Raw genomic sequence first — 14,684 nt, forward strand, 5'->3', positions numbered from 1 at the left:
CTTAGGATGGGAATGGTGGGCGGAGGGGGAGAGGACCAGGGCGGGGTCGGGGGGGGGGCGGGGGTGGGTATGATAGTTAGCTACTGACGCCTAAAGGCAGGCAAGGTGTGATGCATTCCAGCAGGGACAACCAGGGAGGGCTTCATGGGCTAGGTAGCATGGAAGCTTGGCTTGGAGACGTGGAGAGGATTGCAATAGAACGCATTCTGGGCCAGGGCAGGAGCAGCAGTAGGATAGGCGTAGAGACAGGAACGCATGGGTGTGACCAGGGAGCAGCCGGGCTGGGACGCAGCACTTGGTACAGGAAAAGAAGAAGAAGGAGATAAGATGCAAAAAGTTCTGTTGGAACCAGACTGTGGAGAAATGGGAAAGAGGCAGCAAAGGAGTCCGGACCCAGTGATTTGGGGTGCAGGATCTAGGCACCATCCTGAGCAGGGCACAACCCCTCTCTCGCACCACCGGGTAGGGTGTTGGCCTCCTGGGAGTGTCTCTGAGGGACCAGAGCCATCACAGCCCAGAGGGACAGTGTCTTGTAGTGGCTGGGAGGGCAGCTTCTGGAGCCAGCCATGTGGGTTCAAGTCCAGTTGCCCTGCTAACCAGCCTTGTGAGGTTGGGCAAGTTGCTTTGCTTCTCAGGGGCCTCAGTCTGCTCATCTGTAAGATGGGCACAGCACTAATTATCTTCTAGAAATTGGCTTGAGGTTTCAGTTAGTTAATACATTCAAAAGGCACAACACAGAGCCAGTCACATAGCAAGTATACCTGCTGTGCTAATGCGTGTTCTATATTGGCCAACTCCCTTCACCACTCTCCCTTTCCAGCCGTGGCCAGGTGTGGGGGAGATACAGGGGTTCCATTTCATTCATGCATTGGTTCATTTACTAGTTTGTCTGGTCATCCAGTTGTCAGGCATTTAGCCTCCTCCCTTTCCTACCCCTCCACAAATATATTTTGAGTGCTAACTCTGTCCATTGCTCCCTTCGTTTTTCTGACTATTCTCTCCAGTATTAAAAGTTTCTTAAAATTAAAAATTGAAATTTACATTATTCTCCCAGGTTGCATTAGGGTGAAATTTCTAATGAAATCACAGTTTCGTTAGAGTGAAAAAATGTGTCTAGGGCCATTTAGGGAGTTTAGATACACTAGACGAAGCTGAAAATACCAGTAAGTGAGAGGCCGCTTCTTGGGCACACACTGCTGACACGTGTTCTTTGCCTTCTACTTGGTACTGGGGGAGGTTTGGAGTGGGAAGCTCCGTTCACTCCTGGGCCCTATTTTTTCAGCTGATAGCCTTTCACAAGGCACTGATCTGTGCTGAGCACAGGGAATATTGATGAGTAAGCAGCAGCCCAGCCCTAGTGAGTTGCCATCCTGGCTCCGAGCCTGAAGCTTTTTTTTTTTTTTTTTTTTTTTTACTGTTAACCATAAACAGCGAGATCTGTGCTAAGCAGACTCATGGGAATCCCAAGGAGAGAGCAGAGCCCCAGGGTCACACCTGAGGTGATGGGAGAGAAGAGAAGAGGACCATCATTTCAAAGGGAAAAGTTCCCATTCAACCTGGTGTTAGGAAGTAATTTTATTGGCTTCAATGTTCCAATATTCAGATTGTTGTCTGCTTTTGTAGGTGCAGCCAGAGAAGGGAAAGGTGGGACAAAGAATATGTGAAAAGGATGCCAGCCTGGAGTTCTGGTGTAAACAGCCCTTTACCAAACCTCAGTGGAACCCCCAATGCCCATCACGGGACGATGGTGGTGATGGTAACATTGGCCGTTTTTGAGCACCTGCTACATGTCAGGCACTGTGTTAGGCAGTGTGCAGACGCTCGACTCTGCAAGGGAGAGGAAACTGAGCTCAGATATTGATCACACAGCCTGACAGTGGTCTGCTGTGAGCACCACAGAGCTTGCAGAAGCCAAATGGAACCTTAAAAACCCAAGATGAGAGTGATCCCAGGTGTGGGAGGAAGGCTGAAGTATATACAGTCAATCCCCATTTGTGAACATGCCTACTCGCTAAAATTTCTTTGTAATCTCCAAATCAATACTCAAGGCACTTTTGTGATCATCCTGGGACATGCACAAAGTGACAAAAACCTGATTCGCCCAGCAGCACATTCCCGGCCGTGGCTCTGCCTTCTTATGTCAGTTCTTATACTGTAAACATAGGTCCTGGGGAATCTCCTGGCAGTCCAGTGGTTAGGACGCCGTGTTCTCACTGCCGAGGACTCCAGGTTCAATCCCTGGTTGGGCAACTAAGATCCCACAAGCACTCGGTGCGGCTGGCAAAGAAAAACAAAAACAAAAACACGGATCCTTTTTGTGTGCTATTTGGTGTCACGCTTTTCACATTTTTGTGCTTTTTCTTGCTGATTTCGCTGTTTAAAATGGCTCCCAAGCATAGTGCTGAAGTGCTGTCCGGTGTCCTACAGCAGGAAAGCCGTGAGGGGGCTTACGGAGAACACACGTGTGTCAGAAGCTTCAATTGGCCACGAGTTACAGGCTGGGGTCGATGTTAGTGAGTCAACGATTTATATTAAATAAGATGCATTTAAACAGAAACACACACAAGATTGTATGTTAATCAGTGGATGAAAATATTGTGATCAGAGGCTTGCAGGAACTTAACCTTGTATTTCCTGTAGGATCATTGGTTCAGAATTGTCTCATTCAATTCATTGGTTCGTGTCAACGTCGTAGGATGTAACTGTCACAAATAACGAGAATTGGCTGTGCATAACAAAACGGGAGTTCTTCATTAGAAGTACTTCTCTCGGGTTTCCCTGGTGGTGCAGTGGTTAAGAATCTGCCTGCCAATACAGGGGACACGGGTTCGAGCCCCGGTCCGGGAAGATCTCACATGCTGTGGAGCAACAAAGCCCGTGCGCCACAACTACTGAGCCTGCGCTCTAGAGCTCGCAAGCCACAACTACTGAGCCCACGTACCACAACTACTGAGCCCCTGTGTCACAACTACTGAAGCCCATGCGCCTAGAGCCCATGCTCCACAACAGAAGCCACCGCAATGAGAAGCCAGCGCACCACAACGAAGAGTAGCCCCCGCTCGCAGCAATTAGAGAAAGCCCACGCGCAGCAACTAAGACCCAACACAGCCAAAAATAAATAAATAAAATAAATTTATTTTAAAAAAAGTACTTCTCTCTCACACACACACAGATATAGTCATACATAAATACATATATATACACACATATATTCCCAACATTTTAAAACTTTCAGGGGAAAATGCAACAAACCATTGAAAGTCTGCCTTCATTTCTCCATCCCCACCTGCGTCCAATTGCTCCTTCCCCATTAACAATTTGATGGATTCTTTTCAGACCCTCTATATTTTTAAGCATTTATAACGTATTTTTATTATTTTTCTGACCGAAGTGCAATGATTTTTAAATCTTCTTAACAGACTCATGTGTGTTTACAAGCATATCAAAGGCTCTAGGCACCTACTCGGGACTGCTTTAAAATTAGCCTAAATAAGAGCCCACTATATATATATATATATTATTTTGCCATTTTTTTCTTCACATAACAGCAGTTTGCGCAGCACTTTCTGTGTCTCTGCGCCCTCAGCTCTGCCTCGCTCTTTTTAAACATCTGTGGTGTGCATGTTCTCTCGTTTATTTAACCATTTCTCCCTTTGACAACAACAATGAGGTTGTTTCCATTTTGCCTTATGACACACATTTTTGGTTCATGTCGATGGGGGTTCGTAACTGAATCAAGATCCAACGGTGTCCTTTGTACATGGGGCTTCTGTTCTTCCCCAGTGGGTTTTTACGGGGATGGGTGGGGGGACAAAGGCTTGTTCAGATGGCGGCGGGGCAGAGCTAGAGCAGGAAGACCAGGAATCTCTGCAGAGAGAAACAGGTGCCTGCGAGGGCAGCGTGGCTGCGGGCACGGAGCCTGCTCCCTGGCAGTGCGTGTGGTCCCATTCCTCAGGCCCTTGTGCAAACACCCGGCTTTGTCACTGGCTGAATAGGAAAGGCAGCCCCAAATTAGCACTAATGTGAGGGTGTTTAACCCTCTTGTGAGGCCCTTTGAGAAAGCACAAAAGAACTTTTTCATGGGCCGGGCTGTCCAGCCCAAACAGGTCTGACTTGGAGACACATGCCCGGCCCTCTTCAGGTAACCCAGCGGCTGGAATTTTGAACACAGCTCCGGGTCCTGAAGACCTGCACTTCAAGGGGCATGGCAGGCTGGGGCCTTGGGTCCGGCAGGCAGGCTCTCAGGGCAGGTTAGGGCTTTGATGTCAGGAAGGTCTGGGTTCAAATTCTGACTCTGCCCTCACAGGTCCTGAGCAAGTTCATTTCCCTTCTCAGCCTCAGTTCCCTCATCCATAAAATGGGGATGAAATAGTCATAACTTCAAGAGCTTGTTAAGAAGGTTATGTGAGACCGTGAGGGGTCACCTTCTCAGAGAGACCTTTCCTGGTCACACTGTTTAGACTTTCAACGTCCCCTGCCCAGCCCCACATTTCTTTCCTGTTTTATTTTCCTACGTAGGATTTGTCACCTAACCCGCTATATAAGTTACTTATTTAGTTCATTTATCAGCTGTCCTCTCCAACCATAAGTGCACGAGGGCAGAGCTTCTTACCTCTTTTGTTCATTACTGTCTCCCAAGAGCCTTGCGCAGTGCCTGGCACATAGTAAGTCTTTGATAAAAGGCCTGCTGCTGTGGGCATTATTCTTATTCTCAGTGTAACTGCCCAGGGCACACAGGCAGCCAGGTCCCCGTGGCCCTGGGCCATGTTTATCAGGATTCCCACCCTCCTCAGCCCGTAACCCAAGGAGGAGAAATATTTGGGCCCGTGAAAAACCACAGCAGAGGGCTGGGCCTGGCTCCAGAGTTTTCTCCGAGTGGAGTGTGTGTGTGCGCGTGTGTGCTTATTAGCCTGCGTGTCTGTGTGTTTTCCCTCCTGGGCAGGAGCCTGATGGGACCACACTCTCTGTCAGACGCTTTCCTTTCTCCTGGAATGGACACAAGGTGGAACTGCATGGGGGAAGCAGCCCTCTGAGTTTCATCAGGCATGTAGCAGCCTGTGTGCGTGCTGGGTACAGGGTGAGGCCCAGGGTTTGCCCGCCCCAGTGGACTGTGCTTCAGAGCTGGCCTGTCTGAGCCTGCCCACCAGTAATGTGACCACAGAATCAGGGAACAGACTGAACCCCAAGTTCTAGGGGAGCTCAGCCTGGGGCTCAGAGCCACGAGGCTCCCCAGGCTGAACCCCGAGGCTTCTGCCGCAGTCTCCTTGGCCTCCGCCCAAATTATATCCCGCAAGATGCCAAGCCTAAGGGCCTCAGGCGGGTGTCGGAGGTTTCAAATCCACAGGCCGTGGTTCTGAAAAGGACTCTGACGTTTTCTGAGTGCCAACCAAGGCTCCGACCTGTGCAGGGACTGGGGACGGAGGGATGAGCCACTCAGACCCAGCCCTACTCTGTGGGGCCCCCAGTATGGGCCGAGGAGGCGGACGTTACTTAAATCATAGCTGTGAAGAGGCCGGGGAGGGCAAGTAGGAGGAACTGTGGGTGCTCTTCACCGGGCACCTGACCAGGTTGTGGGTGTTCTCTGAAGAAATAACATTTGCCTTCCGCTGGAAAGATTGTTGGTGTCGATCAAGCGACGGGGCTAGGGCTGCGGTGGACAGAGGGGAATTGTGTCTCAGGGAGAGTGAACAGCACGTGCAAAGGCCCGGAAGCAAGCTTGGCACATGGTGTCATATTATTGAAACCCTGCAACGCCCCACAAGGAAACTTCTCTTGCAGATGAGGAAACTGAGGCTTGAGGAGGTTATGTAACCTTCCCGGGGGTCCACAGATGCATCCTGAGCACGTGGGGTTTTCCTGGAAACTCAACCTGAGTAACCCCTCCCTCCAAAGGCCAGCCCCATCTACCTGGGGAAAATGTTCAAAAAGTCTCAGGGTTAATGAGATTTCCGGGGAGGAAACACATCATGAAAGAGAGAGAGGGTGAATGGAAAACAGGAGAATTCTGCTGCTGAGGTTACAGGGAAGCTGATTCCCGGATTCCAGCATCCTTCCCCAGCCTGGTTCCACCTTGGGTGCATGGACCTGTCCTGAAATGAATCACTATGCGATGTAGTAGGCCAGATGCACGCACGTAAGTAAATAAGCCAAACAAGTGGCCCAGTTCCCTCCCCCTGGAGGAGGCAGCTCTGTGGAGTCTCCAGACAAAACAGGGCGTGTCTTGTGGTTTTAGTTCAATTCATCACACCACTGATTAATAATTAATCACACCATTGATTTTCCCTGTGTTGTTGAATAAGGTCAGCTTGGAGAGGTGATGAAAACACCCATGTGACTGGGATCCTGGGCGAGTAAACTGAAGGTGGCATTTGGCGATTCCTGGTGAAGACCTAAGCGAGGAGAGGGCTGCTCACTGTGACCTGCTCCACATTTATTTAAAAGTCCAGGATAAACCAGGAGTTTGGGATTAACAGATACACACTACTATATATAAAAGAGATAATCAACAGGACCTACTGTATAGCACAGGGAACTCTACTCAACATTCTGTAATAACCTACATGGGAAAAGAATCTGAAAAAGAGTGGATATATATTCATGAGTAACTGAATCACTTTGCTGTACATCTGAAACTAACACAACATTGTAAATAAACTATACTCCAATATAAAGTAAAAATTAAATTAAAAAAAGAAGTCCGGTGAGCTGTCCCCTGTGCCACAGTGACAATCACAGCTTGACTCCCCGGGCTGGAGAGGGTGATGCTGTTTTTGAGGAAGCTCTAAGTGGTGGCATCCCACCCACCCCCACGACAGGGACAGGGTGACTTTGATTGGGCCTCTAAGTGGTACGTGAGGCCCAGACACCCACCTATTCCCAGGTAACCACACCCTCCTGAGTGAGCATTGGGCCACCCATCTGCATAGGAAACTTGTGCTATTTCCCATTTGTCCAGGTGAATCCATTCTAGCTGCTGCAGTTCTGGGGGGCCCCAAATTTGCCCGTGGTGTGGGGAGTCTGGGGAAGCAGTTCAGCAGGGAAGTCTGGCCCAAGGGGCTCAGGTGACTCCCAGCTTCAAGAATGGGCGCTCATCCACTCTCCTTCTGCTATCCAGGGTTGAGGAGGTTGAGGGCCTTGGAGATGTTTGAAAATCCCTACAGAAACAATAGCCTGAGACCTTTAAAACAGGGCCCGGGGAGGCTAGTTAACTTGCCCAAGGTCACACAGTTACACATGCCAGAGTCAGGACTGGAACCAGGCTTGGGCAGGCTCCAGAACCCCCCATACCCTTGGGTTAGTATACTTATACCTATGGTTGTATATGTACGGAAAGAAGGTCTGGAAGCATGTATGCCAAAGTGATTGTCCTTTACTAGTGGGATTGTAGAGAGAGGGAGGAGAGCCTTTTACTTTCTATATTGTAGAATATTTTTTCACATTCGTATATGGTCTCACTTTTTTTCTTTACAACATTTTTTTTCGTTTTTTATTGCCTCATACATTTATGTTCAGGGAAAAGTGAAAACATGTTTTTAACATGGTGCTCCAATTTGGCAATGTTTGTTAATGGCTTTAAAAATTTCTTAAGGAAATATCCCATGTAGTCAAGACTGTATCTAGAGTCATTGATCCTGAACTCACTGCCTTATCACCTTACACACGTAGGACACATTCTGAATGTGGTACATCTGTTGCTGGAACATTACACACCCTTTAAGTGTAGAATATTCAAAGAATATGCAATGACATGGCAAGATGTTAATGATGTCGAGTTAAATATAGGAAAGAGGAAATGAAACTGTATATAGAGTATGATGTCAACTGTGTTTTTTAAAAAATTTTACGTAGGAAATAAAAAAAAAAAAAGCACCAAGTGTTAATAACAGTTATTTTTGAGTAGTGGGGTTAGGATGACTCTAAACTTCTTTCTACTTTTATTTACTTTCTAAGTTTTCTACAATAATCATATATAACTTTTCTAGTCAGATACAACAATAACAAAACAGCTAACATTTACTAGTGTTTACTGTGTGCCAGGCACTGTGCTAAGCATATTATGTGTATTATCTCCTTAATCTTCACAACAAACCTATGAGTAGATTTGAGAGAACAAGTTAGAAATGTTAAGTAATTTGTTCATCACCACCCAGCTGTTATGTGGTGGGGCTGGGACCTGAATCCAGATAGTCTGACTGCAGAGGCCATTCTCAACCACTATACATGCTATTTTTCTTTAAAATAAAGATGGTACCTCAAGGGCTGGCTCTTATTCACTGTGCCCACTAGACAGGAAGATGGGAAGCAGGGATGCCATGTACAGTTGGACAGGATGTGGTCTGCGCAAGAGAGCACGTACTCTGCTCGCTAAGCTGTGACCCTTGACATGGAGCTATATCCACCTTTTCATGGAAATATAAATTAAAACCACAATGAGATATTAGTACATACTTATCTGAAACATTCAAGAGACTGACAATACCAAATGTTGACAAGATAGTGGAGCAACTGGAGCTCTCATTCATTTTTGGTGGTAACAGAAAATGATCAATCACTTTGGAAAAGGATGTCAGTTTTTTATAATAACAAAGCGCAGTCCTAAGTATTTATTCAACAGAAATAAAAGCATATATTTCCAAACGAGCTTGTACAAGAGTGTTCATAGCATCTTCTTCACAATAGCTCCAAGCTGGGAACAGCCCACGTATCCACCAGTGGGAGAATGGGCAAACAAACTGTGGTACATTCCTACAGTAGAATACTACCCAATGAAAAGGAGCAAGTTACTGATATGTATAACAGTATAGATGAATCTCAAGAACATTAAGCTGAGTGAAAGCAGCCTTACGCAAAAGAGTATATACTGTATGATTCCATTTATATGAACTTCTAGAATAGGCAAAATAATCTATTGTAGAAAAATATCAGAAAAGTGGTTGCCTAGAGGTGTGGGGTGGGGGAGTGGGAGGTGGTAAGCATGAGTATTGACTTGGAGAGGGCAGGAGAGAACTTTCTGGGGTGATGGGAATGTTCTATATCTTGATCGGGTTGGGGGTTCCACATGTGTATATGTTTATCAAATCTCAATAACTGCACACTTAAGATTTGTGCATTTCATTATATATAAATTTTGTATCAACAGGACAAACATTGTGAACAAACATTAAACTCTTTAATGACAGGCATGCTGAAGTATTTAGAGGAAGGAAACTGATTTCTGCAACTTTGTTTGAAATGCATAATAAAATAGACATGTTAATGAATGGATAGAGGGATAGCTTTATATGTAAGGAAAGCTAGTGCACTAAAAGGTTCCTAGCAGAATAGAGGTGGCAGATTTGTGGGAGTCACTGTAAAATTCTTTCAATTTTGCTGTGTGTTTGAAAATGTTTAAAATAAAACATTGAAGAACACACTTGCTATACAGAGACATAGTGTTGCATGAAAGAAGCCAGGCACAAAAGAATCCATGACGTGTGGTTTCATTTAGCAAAGGAACAAAATAGATGTGATCAATTGATGAGGTTAGATGTGGTCAGGACAGGGGCATGAGGGGTCTGGGTCACTGGAAATCTGCTTCTTCATCTAGGTGCTGATGGGAGTGTTCAGTCTGTGAAAATTCATGATCACTACACTTCTCTATAATGTACATTACTCTTTTCTGTATGTAAGTGTATTATACGTTACTAAAATGGGTTTTAGAGAGACTCACAATGTTACCAACCTGCTTCAATCAGTATACAGTAATAACCCCCCATTTACCCTGCCTCCTCTGGCCTTTGTTCCTCCTCCTCTTCCCCAGCACTCTCCACCCCACCGCTTCCTCAACCACTGCAGCCACCACCCCTGACTCTGAAATGCATTCTTCCAGGTTCTACAGCATGTGGAAGAGTAATGGAAAATGGAAAGGAAAGATCCTGGCTTTGGGGGCCAGAGAAATTTGGGTCCAAATTCTGATTCTGCCACTTACTAGTGGTGTGCCCTGGGACAAATAACCTCCATGGGCCTCAGTTTTCCCCTCTGTTAGAGGCATGATAATGTACCCACCTCAGAGTGGCAATGTTGAGACTGAATGAGACAATGCGCATACATTGCTTGGCTCAGCACCTGTCACATAGTAAATGCTCACTGAACGTTCAGTAGGATGAAATAGTGACTCCGGCTCTCTTCGTCTTCCTCTTCTTTCAACACCACCAGGCAAGGCAGGAGGGAGGGCTTTGGAGTCAGCTGGGTACCCTTGGACCACTCAACTTCAACCTCTCTGAGAATCATCTCTTCATCGTCTAAGGTGAGATAATAATCCCTGCCCGGGGGCTTCCCTGGTGCTCCAGCGGTTAGGACTCCTAGCTCTCACTGCCAAGGGCCCAGGTTCAATCCTTGGTAGGGGAACTAAAATCCCACAAGCTGAGCGGCTTGTGGGATGAATAAATAAATAAATTAATTAATTAATTAAAAAAAAAAAAAGCCCTGCCTGGCGGAGTTGCTGTGAGGACTTGATGAACTTGAGACTTGCTGGCTTGAGGACTCCGGGGTTTCTGAGAACCCTCCCCTCCTCAAAGTTTCCAAAGCCCACTGTGGGGATAACATCTGTCACCTGGTCCTGTGCTGCTTCTGGTTCATCTCTCCTCAGGCTTTGTGTGAGGACCAGACATCCTGGGGTGGAGGGGCCCCAGCTGTGTGGTCCTGGGGTCCCCCCCTCGGTGCAGTAACAGCCCCTGAGCCCAGCTGTCTCAGCCCGGCAGTTCCCCAGTTACTAAGTCAATGGCTGCCCTTTGGTGAGGAACTTGCCGCCCAGAAATAGCTACCTGCCGCTGTCACTGCACAAAGGAAGCTCTGTTCAGCCCCAAAGCCGATGCGCGCTCGGGGCGCCGGCAAGACCAAGGGCTTCCTCTGGACCTCGGCCAGGGCCCGGCCCTGAAGGTAGGCCTCCGCTTTCCAGCAGCATCTGCCAAGCACAGGATCATCAGGATGTGCTCGTTCCTGAGCTTCAAGCCAGAATCGGCCAGGGCCCCGGCTAGCTTTCCTGGGGACAGCCGGTTACTGTGGAGCGTGTGGCAGGCACGGGCCAAGCGGTCTACAAGCCAAGGACCCTCAGATGGAGAATCAGCGCAACTCCTGCCCCAGAGGAACGGGTACTTAGGACCAGGTAGGCACTGGGTAAACATACATTAGCAAGTGTGGTAGCTGAGGGCTTCATTGCAGGGCAGTGTGCCAAAGCATTACACACACTGTCACATTTGGTACTATTATTATCCCATTTCTCAGACCAGGAAACCGAGGCTTAGAAAGGTGAAGAAATTTTGCCCCAGAATCCAGGTGAGGTGACTCTGGAGAGCCCCTTCTCTCACCGACCTTGTTATGCCAGCACCACAATGATCACAATGAGGGTACCTAACGGTTGTTAAGTAGGGAGGATGTAGCAGGTACCCTGCTAAGCATTCTACGTACATTATTGTGTTAAGTCACCAGAACTACTCTATGAACTAGGTATTAAGATTATTCCCCACGGAAGAGGAAGCTGAATAAGTGAATGGCTGCTGAACTTGGCTCCCAGAGAAGAACTCGTCCTCATCACGTGCCTGCTCAATAGAGCCGGGCATCAGAACAAGTACGTTCATACTGGTGATCTCAGTTAATCTCCACAGCCCCCACAAGAGGTAGGTGTAAGTTCTCCCATTTCCTAGATGCGGAAACTGAGGTGCAGAGCAGTTAAATAACTTGTTACGCAGCTAAAAGTATTAGAACTGGGGTTCAAACACTAGGCAGTCTGTCCCCCAAACCCACGCTCCTACCATCGCATCCTAGTGGACCAGCTATGTTCAGCCACGCCTCAATAAAGAACAGGACCATATGGGACATAGCTGGCTCGAACGATGAAAGCAGTTGAGCGTCAAAATATCCAGGTGGACAGGAAACGCAGAAATCACCGTGAGTCGAAAGAGATGCATAACTGCCCCAGAAGCCCCTAGTTCAGGGGGTGGTATTGCTTAGTGGTGAAGAATGCAGGATGCTAGAGCCAGCCCACCTAGGCTCAAACCACAGCTTTACTATTTGCTAGCTGTGCAAGCTTAGGCGTGTTGCTGAACGTTTTCAGTAAAACGGGGATGATGCTAGCTGTATAACAGTATCTATCTCATAGGGTTACTATGAGGATTAAAGCAGTTAATGTATATAAAGTGCTTGGAGTGCAGCCTGGCACGATGCTGCTGTTAGCAACGTAGGAGCGTCTGAGAGTGCCATGTATTAGGCAATGTACCCAAGTTACTTTAGTTTTGCTGCATGCAAAAATATCTTTGCTGAGTTGTGATACGATATTCTCCCTCGGTTTTTATAGACGGTGAATGGGATAAGCAGCCACTGAAGAATGTGTCGGTGTCACTGGCGAGGACGTTATTCACCGAGATACATGATGGGGGCTTCCCTGGTGGCGCAGTGGTTGAGAGTCCGCCTGCCGATGCAGGGGACACGGGTTCGTGCCCCGGTCTGGGAAGATCCCACATGCCGCGGAGCGGCTGGGCCCGTGAGCCATGGCCGCTGAGTCTGTGCGTCCGGAGCCTGTGCTCCACAACGGGAGAGGCCACACAGTGAGAGGCCCGCGTACCGCAAAAAAAAAAAAAGATACACAATGCCCCTTACCTCGAGATTCCTCCTGTGCTTTATTCCTCCCAGAGCCGAACACTAGCAGAGACTGTGTCTCTTGGGACAAACACATATGCTGTCTTGGGGCAGCTCAATACCTCCTTGGCATTAAAAAATTTGGAAATGAAGTGAAATATGAGGTTCATGTTGTAAGCCCAAGTTCTAGGCGCAACGAGCCCTCTCTGTTTCCTGTTGGTTGCTCTCTTTGTTAAAAAAAAAGAGTTTTTAAACACTGTTTTGTTCAAAATAGAAATTGTTTTATAGATTATTTCTGAGTTTAAATACATGCATCTTAACTCTAAACAAGAAACTCAACTTTTTGATGTATCCCCTGTAGACTTACATATAGATTTGGGTAAGTATAATTTTGCATGTGTGTATATACTTTTGGAAATGAAATTTTAGAAAAAGGAGAATCACGACCTACTGTTTTGAAACCCACATTTTACCCTTAGCCTACCACAGACAATTTAATATATTAATAACAAGAGTAACAATACCTTCAGTCATTCAAGAAGATATTTATGATATCCATAAATATCTTCCAGGCCCTTTCTCTAGGCACTGAGAATAAAAATGAACAAAATAGACAAGGCCTCTTCCTCACTGGAGTTATCAGGCCATAAACCAATAAAAGTAAAATAAATTTAAAAGTTCGTTTCAGATAGTGCTGTAAGGCAGGGGTCCCCAACCCCCGGGATGTAATGCCTGATGATCTCAGGTGGGGCTGATGTAATAATAATAGAAATAAAGTGCACAATAAATGTAATGTGCTTGAATCATCCCGAAACCTTCCCCCGCCCTTGTCCACGTAAAAATTGTCCTCCACGAAACCGGTCCCTGGTGCCAAAAAGGTTGGGGACCGCTGCTGTAAAGAAAACAATGCAAATAGAGTCACAGATGTAGAAAACAAACTTATAGTTACCAAAGGGGAGAGGTGGGGCAGGGGAGGGATAAATTAGGAGGTTGGGATTAACATATACACACTACTATATATAAAATAGATAACTAATAAGGACCTGCTGTATAGCACAGGGAACTCTACTCAATACTCTGTAATGGCCTATAGGGGAAAAGAATCGAAAAAAGAGTGGATACATGTATATGTATAACTGATTCACTTTGCTGTACACCTGAAACTAACACAACATTGTAAATCAACTATACTCCAATAACATTTTTTTAAAAAATAAAAAAATTTTAAAAGAAGAAAATGCAATATGTCGGGGCAACATTTGAAAAGGTGGTCATAAAAACCTTCTTGGAGGAAGTGACATTTGAACTGAGTCTTGAGTGATGAGAACGGGCCGGGCTTGGACTGGATCCAGCAGAGGAAACAGCAAGTGCAAAGGTCCTGAGGTGAGAACAAGTTTGGTCTGTCTTAGGAACAGCAAGAAGGCTAGTGTGGCTGGAGCTGAGTGAGACATCAAGATACAGTTGTAGAGACAGGCAGGAGCTAGATCTTGCAAATCATGGAGAAGGGTTTGGATTTTGTTTTAAGTGTCAAGATCTGATTTTAGCCATTTGAAAAACAGGATTACTGTGGCTGCGTGGTGAGGACTAGACTAGGGGGTACCAAGTGAGGAAGCAAGGAAACCAAGCGCAGGAATCCACATGGCATGCGCTGGAGTAACTAGGGTTGTGGCAGTAGACATGGTGAGCACTGGATGGATTTAGACTTAATTATGAAGTCCGCCAACAGATGTGAGGAATAGGGAGCTCAAGGACAGCTCAGAGGCTGCTGGTAACAGCAATCGTTCTCATTTACTGAGCACTTACTAATGCCAAGAACCGTGCTAAGCTCATTTACAAACCTTGACTCCACGGTTCCCCGAAGCAGGTTTGCCGTCCACCGCATTAGACCTGCCTGAGGGCTGGCTGGAGCGACAGGGATTTGTATTTGTATCATTATTCCCGAGATTCTCATTCAATTGCCAGACCTGGGGACACCAGCGCTCATAGAATCATTCAACAAGTCCACAGGGAGGACAGTGCTGTAAGGCAGGGGTCCCCAACCCCCGGGATGACAGAGAGGGAACGGAGGCTCT

The 14,684-nt window shown here is 46.8% G+C and overlaps 1 long non-coding RNA gene across 1 annotated transcript; it reads left to right on the forward strand.

Annotated features, from left to right (window-relative positions):
- The first annotated feature begins 10,960 nt into the window (after window positions 1–10,960).
- LOC109550377 (uncharacterized) lies at window positions 10,961–13,854 on the forward strand. Its single transcript, XR_002176866.3, has 3 exons — window positions 10,961–11,143; window positions 11,485–11,654; window positions 12,332–13,854. It is a non-coding gene; the product is annotated as an uncharacterized lncRNA (long non-coding RNA).
- The last annotated feature ends 830 nt before the right edge of the window (window positions 13,855–14,684 follow it).

The sequence above is a fragment of the Tursiops truncatus genome, chromosome 1 (assembly GCF_011762595.2).
Source record: "Tursiops truncatus isolate mTurTru1 chromosome 1, mTurTru1.mat.Y, whole genome shotgun sequence".
NCBI classification, from domain to species: domain Eukaryota; kingdom Metazoa; phylum Chordata; class Mammalia; order Artiodactyla; family Delphinidae; genus Tursiops; species Tursiops truncatus.